Source organism: Diabrotica virgifera, chromosome 7 (genome assembly GCF_917563875.1).
Source record: "Diabrotica virgifera virgifera chromosome 7, PGI_DIABVI_V3a".
Lineage (NCBI taxonomy): Eukaryota > Metazoa > Arthropoda > Insecta > Coleoptera > Chrysomelidae > Diabrotica > Diabrotica virgifera.
The window spans coordinates 119,041,100-119,053,499 of record NC_065449.1 but is presented as its reverse complement, the minus strand read 5'-3'; the positions used below and the strand labels follow the sequence as shown (position 1 = coordinate 119,053,499).

The 12,400-nt window shown below is 32.3% G+C and overlaps 2 protein-coding genes across 4 annotated transcripts in view; both read left to right on the top strand.

The window, feature by feature from the left end:
* LOC126888032 (chitooligosaccharidolytic beta-N-acetylglucosaminidase) overlaps positions 1–12,400 on the top strand; it is a 359,195-nt gene that overhangs the window by 28,817 nt on the left and 317,978 nt on the right. The window lies entirely within an intron of this gene.
* The window catches only part of LOC114328838 (ATP-binding cassette subfamily G member 4-like), a 405,691-nt gene that overhangs the window by 294,070 nt on the left and 99,221 nt on the right, over positions 1–12,400 (top strand). The gene's annotated exons all lie outside the window — the stretch shown is intronic.

The following is a 12,400-nucleotide window of genomic DNA, read 5'->3' as shown; positions in this document are numbered from 1 at the left end:
ACACTACTTACTATCTACATTCTCAATTGTTAGTAACCCATCATTAAATCTAAATTACAGGTGTGTATTAACAACCCCTAACACAATATAACCAAGAACCATACACAACAATCAACCTATCAAATTTACCCAACATTGATACTAGAGCGAACAAATTCTACTAATCACCCGAGAATTCAATGAGGGACTAATTTATCAAGACTAGTTGAAACTACATTACTACAAAGCTAAACATAAATAATGATATGGTTCTGGATATCACCAACAACTAAAAATCAAGGTAAAAGATAATCCTTAACATCTACTCTCTTGAGCAGTGATAGGAAGACACAATCTAGGTAAAGATACTAGCAAGCCCACTATACTCATGGTATAGGGTATGCTAAAAGGTAAAGATAATTGCAAGCCCACATCTACTCGTGGTAGAGGGTATGCACAAAAGGTAAGATATAATTAGGGTCCTAACTGTAATACCTAAACTGCACTATTGACGTGATCCAATTCTATATTCACGACAAGAACAGTGAAGGACAGATTCTAAGGACTCTACAATAATCACGATAAAGATAAGATATACATTCAATCAAGATAAGATAAGAGATACACTCATCAAGGTAAAGGTACGAGATAAACTCATGGTAAACTCACTTCAGGTAAAGGTAAACTCACTTCAGGTAAAGGTAAAGATAAACTCACCTCAGGTAAAGGTAAAGTCACTTCAGGTAAAGATAAAGATAAACTCACTTCAGGTAAAGGTAAAGATAAACTCACCTCAGGTAAAGGTAAAGTCACTTCAGGTAAAGATAAAGATAAACTCACTTCAGGTAAAGGTAAAGATAAACTCACCTCAGGTAAAGGTAAAGGTAAACTCACTTCAGGTAAAGGTAAAGTCACTTCAGGTAAAGATAAAGATAAACTCACTTCAGGTAAAGGTAAAGATAAGCTCACCTCAGGTAAAGGTAAACTCACTTCAGGTAAAGGTAAAGATAAGCTCACCTCAGGTAAAGGTAAACTCACTTCAGGTAAAGGTATGTTAAAACTCAAATCATTTAAAAGATAACAGCATAGGAGATGACAACCAAGTTAAACAGACTTACTTACTGCTGAATATCAGAACGATCCAATTCTATATGACACATTCTAATTTCAACCTAAGAGACACTCTGGGAACAACTTATAGATATTAATGTATTTCTGAGCCAAGTGAAGTGCACAAGTTCGGGGTGATCAGTCCTGAACCCACGCTAAACCCTGACACAGTAAAGCGACTACATAAGCTTTATGGGCATGGTCCGCGCGAAACCATATAAGACCATAAGTAAATCAAAGAAAATATTTTTTTTTGAAAAGTGTTTTCCAATTATCCCTGTAAATACTTATTTAACCCAGAATTCAAGATGGGGAAAATTCCCATTATCCATCCTGTACTCCTATGGTATATAGTTTGGACTTTCAAGAGGCAACTCACAGCAAAATGAACAAGTCCAAAACTAAGATATTAGTCAACATTAAGATAAGATAAAATAAGATAAAAGGCACAACAACAGATGTTAACTAGGTAAACAAAATAAATAAACAGATTTTATACCTTAACGATGCCATTATAAACAACTGGGAAATAAACACGAGAATGAGATAAAATGTAAGTAGGTAAAGTTTAACTTACTCTCTGTCCTCAAGTTAATGTTCTGAGTGGATACCTATACCAGTAATGTTTATTTGTTGGTCCAGTCGTGAAATCTGATGAAATGTACTGCTACAACTTCCGATAAACCTAAAATTGAAAATGACTTTTAATTCAAGGTAGTGATTCACTTTTAATGCTATTCCGGACTTGTAAAATTTTTTTTTTATTTTAACCCCACATTTATTACAATCTATCTATACAATCTAAACCTAAATGTTTAGGTAGATAACAGACAATAAGTAATAGGACTGACAATAATTAGGAATGACATGTAGGGAGGCATCCAGTGATGCACCCCTGTTTGAAAACTTAGCCTACAACACTGACTATTTCTGACATAAACTTATACACATTAATTTAGTACCTATTGTTCACTTAACTCTAACGGAACTTTTCGTTTTAACCTACGAACAGTACGCGGTTTATTCACTAAATTTTTTGCTAACACGTTTGGATGCACTTTAAGTTTTTCTGTATGTTTTTTCGCGCACTTTTTGATGTCATCTTTGACGTATGGTAGTCCGGCGTCCCGATGGATGGCTTCATTGGTTATGAACCATGGAACTCCTAGTATTGATCTCAATATTTTGGACTGAAATCTTTGTATGATTTCAATGTTGGAATGTGCGGCGGTTCCCCATAATTCTATCCCATAAGTCCACACTGGTTTTAGGATGGATTTGTAGATTAATATTTTATTTTCAGTTGATAGTTTTGATTTTTTGCCCAACAGCCAATATATGGTTCTTAACTTATGACCCAGTTGTTTTCGCTTAGTAAATATATGCTTCCTCCAGTTTAATCTTCTGTCCAAGTACATACCTAGATATTTGACTTCATCCCCTTGTGGGATTCCTTTATCGTTTAAGTATACAGCCGGACATGTTTCCCTACGCGTGGTAAATGTTAGGTGTAGCGATTTGTTTTCATTAATTTTGACTCTCCATTTTGTCATCCATTGTTGAATTTTATTTAGATTATTTTGTAAGATTTCTGAGGCTATTTTGGGATTTTTGTTCGATGATAGTATTGCCGTATCATCCGCAAATGTGGCTGTAGTGATATGTGTATCTGTCGGTAAGTCAGCAGTGAATATAAGGTATAATATAGGTCCTAGTACACTTCCTTGGGGCACCCCAGCGAGAATTTGTTGTATGTTTGTGTATTCATTCTCATACTTTACCTGGAAGTTTCTGTTGGTGATATATGACTTTAAGAGTATATAGTAATTTGTAGGTAAATTCTGTTTTAGTTTACATAATAGGCCTTTATGCCAGACTTTATCAAATGCCTGACTTACGTCCAGAAATACCGCCGAGCAGTACCTATTATTATCAAAGTCCTCGTTGATTCTCTCTACAATTCTATGTACCTGTTGTATTGTTGAATGTTGTTTTATAAACCCAAATTGGTGTGGTGGTATTAGTTTTTTGTTTTCTAGTATAGGCATTAGCTTAGTAAGTGTCAGCTTTTCAAAAACTTTGGATACCACGGGAAGAAGACTAATAGGACGGTAGGACTGTACATTTTCTGGTTCTTTTCCTGGCTTTGGTATCATTGTTATTTGTGCTAGTTTCCACTGTGATGGGAAATGACCTAGTCTCATTATAGAGTTAAATAACTGTGTCAGAAATTGGAAGCCTTTCTCTGGGAGTTGCTGAAGAGTTTTTCCTGTAATCAGGTCGTATCCTGGAGCCTTTTTTGGATCGATGTTGTGTTGTATAATATTTTTTACCTCATTTTTTGTGAATCTTTTTTCAGGAAGTTCTAGTTGATAAGGTTTTGTGAGTATCGAAATAATTTCTTCTTCAGTTTGTAGTGAGTAACTTCCCTCATTTGATGTAAAGACTTTTTTAAGGTGTGTCGCAAATGTTTCGGCCTTTTCTAGAGGACTTCTCGCCCATTGTCCTGTTTGTGTTCTTAGTGGTGGGACTGTATAGTTCTGCCTTCGTAGAGTCCTTGTAGCCTTCCATAACGAGTAGTCAGTAGCTTGAGTTGCATCTAGTTTTTGTAGGTATTCCTGAAAGCTTGCATTTTTTCTGCTATTATCAATTTTTTTAGGTCTTTTTGTGCTTTATTGAGGTTTGTTTTACTTTGAGGTGATCTTGATAATTGCCATTGTTTTCCGAGTCTTCTTTTCTCAATTATTTTTTCATGTATTGTATTGGAACAGTGTTTGTTCATATGTCGATTTGTAGGTAATGGTGTTGAGTTCCATGCTGCTTCCTGTAAAACTGTGTTAAAATGTTCTACTGCTTGTTCGATTTGTTTATCGGTCTTTAGTGGGATGTCTAAATTGATTTGATTATTTACTTGATATCTAAAATAACTCCAATTTGTTTTGTTGTTGTGTAATATACAGCTCCTTTCTATTTTTGTTATGTTTTTGCTTACAGTTATGATAACAGGTGAATGGTCAGAGGATAAATCGTAACAAGACTTTGGTTTAAAGTATTTTTCATTTATTCCTCTCACTATAACAAAATCGAGGAGATCTGGAATTTTCGCAGGGTCTGTAGGCCAGTATGTTGGCCCCCTTGTGGTTACTCTGTTCAGATTATCTATTAGTATTTCTTTTTGTAGTTCACGGCCTTTGGTATTAATAAGTCTAGATCCCCACATTAGATGTTTTGAATTGTAGTCTCCGCCACAAATAAACCTAAGTCCAAGTGTATCAAAAAAGGTTTTAAATTCTGGTTGTTTAATTGAATGTTTTGGTGGACAATATATAGCTGAAAAAGTTATAGGTCCTGTCCAGTCTTCTACAACTACATTTGTGGCCTGAATATGTGCTTTTTGATAGTGAGTTGTATGGTAATGTTTGATGTTGTTTCTTATAATGATTGCTGTCCCACCATGTGCAGTTCCATCTGGATGTGTTGTGTGATATATTTTATAGTTGTGAAATTTTATGAAACTTTTTTTCGTGAAGTGTGTTTCTGAAATCAGTATTATGTCTAATTGGTGATTAGCTATAAATGCATACAACTCATGTTTGTGTTGTGTCAAGCCATTAGCATTCCATATGGCAAATTTTAGTGTATTAGCCATTAGGGTCCTAACTGTAATACCTAAACTGCACTATTGACGTGATCCAATTCTATATTCACGACAAGAACAGTGAAGGACAGATTCTAAGGACTCTACAATAATCACGATAAAGATAAGATATACATTCAATCAAGATAAGGTAAGAGATACACTCATCAAGGTAAAGGTACGAGATAAACTCATGGTAAACTCACTTCAGGTAAAGGTAAACTCACTTCAGGTAAAGGTAAAGATAAACTCACCTCAGGTAAAGGTAAAGTCACTTCAGGTAAAGATAAAGATAAACTCACTTCAGGTAAAGGTAAAGATAAACTCACCTCAGGTAAAGGTAAAGTCACTTCAGGTAAAGATAAAGATAAACTCACTTCAGGTAAAGGTAAAGATAAACTCACCTCAGGTAAAGGTAAAGGTAAACTCACTTCAGGTAAAGGTAAAGTCACTTCAGGTAAAGATAAAGATAAACTCACTTCAGGTAAAGGTAAAGATAAGCTCACCTCAGGTAAAGGTAAACTCACTTCAGGTAAAGGTAAAGATAAGCTCACCTCAGGTAAAGGTAAACTCACTTCAGGTAAAGGTATGTTAAAACTCAAATCATTTAAAAGATAACAGCATAGGAGATGACAACCAAGTTAAACAGACTTACTTACTGCTGAATATCAGAACGATCCAATTCTATATGACACATTCTAATTTCAACCTAAGAGACACTCTGGGAACAACTTATAGATATTAATGTATTTCTGAGCCAAGTGAAGTGCACAAGTTCGGGGTGATCAGTCCTGAACCCACGCTAAACCCTGACACAGTAAAGCGACTACATAAGCTTTATGGGCATGGTCCGCGCGAAACCATATAAGACCATAAGTAAATCAAAGAAAATATTTTTTTTTTGAAAAGTGTTTTCCAATTATCCCTGTAAATACTTATTTAACCCAGAATTCAAGATGGGGAAAATTCCCATTATCCATCCTGTACTCCTATGGTATATAGTTTGGACTTTCAAGAGGCAACTCACAGCAAAATGAACAAGTCCAAAACTAAGATATTAGTCAACATTAAGATAAGATAAAATAAGATAAAAGGCACAACAACAGATGTTAACTAGGTAAACAAAATAAATAAACAGATTTTATACCTTAACGATGCCATTATAAACAACTGGGAAATAAACACGAGAATGAGATAAAATGTAAGTAGGTAAAGTTTAACTTACTCTCTGTCCTCAAGTTAATGTTCTGAGTGGATACCTATACCAGTAATGTTTATTTGTTTGGTCCAGTCGTGAAATCTGATGAAATGTACTGCTACAACTTCCGATAAACCTAAAATTGAAAATGACTTTTAATTCAAGGTAGTGATTCACTTTTAATGCTATTCCGGACTTGTAAAATAGTTAAATTCAAGATATTAAATTCTCAATTTATTTATTATTAATTCAAAATAATTATTTGACCAATCAAAACAAAACAATTTATTCAGTCAACACAGTATACTATAGCAAAACAAGTTTATTCAAAATATAGGTATAATAGGCCTTGGGCCCGCATATACAATTATTATTTATGACCACACCGTTGAAATTTTTGTACTTGTTATTTGGGTGGAGTCGGACAAATTTTGAGCTTGGCGCATTATGGTAGTGGGGCGTTTGTCTGTCAAGCGGTGACGAAGTTGTCAACTTTATGCAAGAAAAAAATTTATTACCACATTGGTCATTCTATTTTAATCAATGGATTTTATCATATAAACAACGAAAACAATTTTGTCGGACAAAAATATTGGGGCATATGACGCGTCGGACACGCTAAATATGTCAAATTTATGAAAATAATAAATTTATTACCACATGGATAATTTTAACGGTATCTACCATAAAACATTTTTACAATAATGTGGTAACCTTGTCGGACAATTTTCACGGGGCATATGCGCAGTCGGACGCGCCGAAGATGTCAATTTCCTGAAATTTTTTTATTTACAACCATTTTTCCGACAACATTAGTAGGTTATAAGTAATTATATTCTTAATCAAAAAATCAAAGTTTCGGACAAAAATATTGGGGCAACTCGACAGTCGGACAAAAAATTTAATTTTTATTAGTAAACTATACTTTCAAATTATGCTGGGTTCGTGCATCCCTTATATTTACAACCATTTTTCCGACAAAAGAAGTAGGTTACAAGTAATTATATTCTTAAAGAAAAAATGTAATTGTGTGACAAAAATGTTGGGGCAAACGAACAGAAAACTTAATTCTTTTAGGCTATCGACGAGGAGGTATTATCAAAAAAAAATTTAAAACAGTGTTTCTCGGTTACTTTTGAATCGATTTAGCTGAAAATTGGTACACACACTAAGTAAAGCATTTAAAAGGGTATGACGTAGGTCGGAACCCAAAATTTTCTTAAAAAATTTTCCGACAAGAGGGAAAATTTTAGAAAAATTGTGATCTGATAATTTGTGTACATACTCCTTGAACAACGACAAACATCGTTCTGTATTTTTTTCTCGAATTAAAAAAAAATTTCAGCACATGTATCAGGTTATAAGTAGTTATATCCCAAATCAAAAAATTTAAGTGCCCGACATAAATAGTGGGGCACATCCAAAGTCGGACAAAAAATTTAATTATTATTAATAAACTACACTTTTAAACTATTCTGGGTTCGTGCATCCCTTATCTTTACAACCATTTTTCCGACAAAAGTAGTAGGATACAAGTAATTATACTCTTAAACAAAAAATGTAATTGTCTGACAAAAATGTCGGGGCAAACGAACAGGAAACTTAATTATTTTAGGCTATGGACGAGGAGGTATTATCCAAAAATATTTTAAAAACAGTTTTTCTCGGTTATTTTTGAATCGATTTAGCTGAAAATTGGTACACACACTAAGTAAAACATTTAAAAGGGTATGACGTAGAGCTGTACACAAAATTTTCTCAAAAAAATTTCGGACAAGAGGGAAAATTTTAGAAAAATTGTGATCTGATATTTGCTTACATACTCCTTGAACAACGACAAACATCTTTCTGTAGTTTTTTTTCTCCAATTAAAAAAATTTCCGACACAAGTATCAGGTTATAAGTAGTTATATTCTAAATCAAAAAATCTAAGTGTCCGACAAAAATATTGGGGCAAATCCAAAGTCGGACAAAAAATTTAATTTTTATTGATAAACTATACTTTTAAATTATGCTGGGTTCGTGTATCCCTTATCTTTACAACCATTTTTCCGACAAAGGTAGTAAGTTACAAGTAATTATATTCTTAAACAAAAAATGTAATTGTTTGACAAAAGTCTTGGGGCAAACGAACAGAAAACTTAATTGTTTTAGGCTATCGACGAGAAAGTAATATCAAAAAATTTTAAAAGAGTTTTCTCGGTTATTTTTGATTCGATTTAGCTCAAAATTGGTACACACATTATGTAAAACATTTAAAAGGGTATGACGTAGAGCTGTACCCAAAATTTTCTTAAAAAATTTTCCGACAAGAGGGAAAATTTTAGAAAAATTGTGATCTGATATTTGCTTACATACTCCTTGAACAACGACAAACATCGTTCTGTAGTTTTTTTTCGAATTAAAAAAATTTCCGACACAAGTATCAGGTTATAAGTAGTTATATTCTAAATAAAAAAATCTAAGTGTCCGACAAAAATACTGGGTCAAATCCAAAGTCGGACAAAAAATTTAATTTTTATTAATAAACTGTCTTTTAAAAAATACTGGGTTCGTGCAACCCTTACCTTTAAAACCATTTTTCCGACAACATTAGTAGGTTATAAGTAATTATATTCTTAATCAAAAAATCAAAGTGTCGGACAAAAATATTGGGGCAACTCGACAGTCGGACAAAAAATTTAATTTTTATTAGTAAACTATACTTTCAAATTATGCTGGGTTCGTGCATCCCTTATATTTACAACCATTTTTCCGACAAAAGTAGTAGGTTACAAGTAATTATATTCTTAAACAAAAAATGTAATTGTGTGACAAAAACGTTGGGGCAAACGAACAGAAAACTTAATTATTTTAGGCTATCGACGAGGAGGTATTATCAAAAAAAAATTTTAAAACAGTGTTTCTCGGTTACTTTTGAATCGATTTAGCTGATAATTGGTACACACACTAAGTAAAGCATTTAAAAGGGTATGACGTAGAGCTGTACACAAAATTTTCCCAAAAAAATTTCGGACGAGAGGGAAAATTTTAGAAAAATTGTGATCTGATATTTGCTTACACACTCCTTGAACAACGACAAACATCGTACTGTAGTTTTTTTTCGAATTAAAAAAATTTCCGACACAAGTATCAGGTTATAAGTATTTATATTCTAAATCAAAAAATTTAAGTGTCCGACAAAAATACTGGGTCAAATCCAAAGTCGGACAAAAAATTTAATTTTTATTAATAAACTGTCTTTTAAAAAATACTGGGTTCGTGCAACCCTTACCTTTAAAACCATTTTTCCGACAACATGAGTAGGTTATAAGTAATTATATTCTTAATCAAAAAATCAAAGTGTCTGACAAAAATATTGGGGCAACTCGACAGTCGGACAAAAAATTTAATTTTTATTAGTAAATTATACTTTCAAATTATGCTGGGTTCGTGCATCCCTTATCTTTACAACCATTTTTCCGACAAAAGTAGTAGGTTACAAGTAATTATATTCTTAAACAAAAAATATAATCGTGTGACAAAAATGTTGGGGCAAACGAACAGAAAACTTAATTCTTTTAGGCTATCGACGAGGACGTATTATCAAAAAAAAAATTTAAAACAGTGTTTCTCGGTTACTTTTCAATCGATTTAGCTGAAAATTGGTACACACATTAAGTAAAGCATTTAAAAGGGTATGACGTAGATCGGAACCCAAAATTTTCTTAAAAAATTTTCCGACAAGAGGGAAAATTTTAGAAAAATTGTGATCTGATATTTGCTTACATACTCCTTCAACAACGACAAACATCGTTCTGTAGTTTTTTTTTCCAAATAAAAAAATTTCCGACACAAGTATCAGGTTATAAGTAGTTATATTCTAAATCAAAAAATCTAAGTGTCCGACAGAAATATTGGGGCACATCCAAAGTCGGAAAAAAAATTTAATTATTATTAATAAACTATACTTTTAAACTATTCTGGGTTCGTGCATCCCTTATCTTTACAACCATTTTCCGACAAAAATAGTAGGATACAAGTAATTATACTCTTAAACAAAAAATGTAATTGTCTGACAAAAATGTTGGGGCAAACGAACAGGAAACTTAATTATTTTAGGCTATGGACGAGGAGGTATTATCCAAAAATATTTTAAAACAGTTTTCTCGGTTATTTTTGATTCGATTTAGCTCAAAATTGGTACACACACTAAGTAAAACATTTAAAAGGGTATGACGTAGAGCTCTACCCAAAATTTTCTTAAAAAATTTTCCGACAAGAGGGAAAATTTTAGAAAAATTGTGATCTGATATTTGCTTACATACTACTTGAAGTTTTTTTTCGAATTAAAAAAATTTCCGACACAAATATCAGGTTATAAGTAGTTATATTCTAAATAAAAAAATCTAAGTGTCCGACAAAAATACTGGGTCAAATCCAAAGTCGGACAAAAAATTTAATTTTTATTAATAAACTGTCTTTTAAAAAATACTGGGTTCGTGCAACCCTTACCTTTAAAACCATTTTTCCGACAACATTAGTAGGTTATAAGTAATTATATTCTTAATCAAAAAATCTAAGTGTCGGACAAAAATATTGGGGCAACTCGACAGTCGGACAAAGAATTTAATTTTTATTAGTAAACTATACTTTCAAATTATGCTGGGTTCGTGCATCCCTTATCTTTACAACCATTTTTCCGACAAAAGTAGTAGGTTACAAGTAATTATATTCTTAAACAAAAAATGTAATTGTCTGACAAAAGTGTTGGGGCAAACGAACAGAAAACTTAATTCTTTTAGGCTATCGACGAGGACGTATTATCAAAAAAAAATTTTAAAACAGTGTTTCTGGGTTACTTTTCAATCGATTTAGCTGAAAATTGGTACACACATTAAGTAAAGCATTTAAAAGGGTATGACGTAGATCGGAACCCAAAATTTTCTTAAAAAATTTTCCGACAAGAGGGAAAATTTTAGAAAAATTGTGATCTGATAATTTGTGTACATACTCCTTGAACAACGACAAACATCGTTCTGTATTTTTTTCTCGAATTAAAAAAAAATTTCAGCACATGTATCAGGTTATAAGTAGTTATATTCCAAATCAAAAAATTTAAGTGCCCGACATAAATAGTGGGGCACATCCAAAGTCGGACAAAAAATTTAATTATTATTAATAAACTATACTTTTAAACTATTCTGGGTTCGTGCATCCCTTATCTTTACAACCATTTTTCCGACAAAAAGAGTAGGATACAAGTAATTATACTCTTACAAAAAATGTAATTGTCTGACAAAAATGTTGGGGCAAACGAACAGGAAACTTAATTATTTTAGGCTATGGACGAGGAGGTATTATCCAAAAATATTTTAAAACAGTTTTCTCGGTTATTTTTGATTCGATTTAGCTCAAAATTGGTACACACACTAAGTAAAACATTTAAAAGGGTATGACGTAGAGCTCTACCCAAAATTTTCTTAAAAAATTTTCCGACAAGAGGGAAAATTTTAGAAAAATTGTGATCTGATATTTGCTTACATACTCCTTGAACAACGACAAACATCGTTCTGTAGTTTTTTTTTTCGAATTAAAAAAATTTCCGACACAAGTATCAGGTTATAAGTAGTTATATTCTAAATAAAAAAATCTAAGTGTCCGACAAAAATACTGGGTCAAATCCAAAGTCGGACAAAAAATTTAATTTTTATTAATAAACTGTCTTTTAAAAAATACTGGGTTCGTGCAACCCTTACCTTTAAAACCATTTTTCCGACAACATTAGTAGGTTATAAGTAATTATATTCTTAATCAAAAAATCAAAGTATCGGACAAAAATATTGGGGCAACTCGACAGTCGGACAAAAAATTTAATTTTTATTAGTAAACTATACTTTCAAATTATGCTGGGTTCGTGCATCCCTTATATTTACAACCATTTTTCCGACAAAAGTAGTAGGTTACAAGTAATTATATTCTTAAACAAAAAATGTAATTGTGTGACAAAAATGTTGGGGCAAACGAACAGAAAACTTCATTATTTTAGGCTATCGACGAGGAGGTATTATCAAAAAAATTTTAAAACAGATTTTCTCGGTTATTTTTAAATCGATTTAGCTGAAAATTGTTACACACATTAAGTAAAAAATTTAAAAGGGTATGACTTAGAGTTGTACCCAAAATTAATTTTGGGTATTAACTACAGTTACATTATTAACTACATTTTTTAACTGCAGTTAAGAATTTAATATTCACCATTGGCGCGCATACGGGTAATATGAGCCGAAAAATACGTAATTTAATATGAAGTCAAAAATGTATAAAAATTAATTTTTTTTTAAATTGTACCAAAACGCCACATTATTTTTGTCCGACAAGTGATCCAATATGCATTACACATGTAAAAAAACAGTACAAAATAAAAATAACATCTGTGGTAATAAATAAAAAATTTTCAGGAAATTGACATTTTCGGCGCGGCCGACTGCGCATAT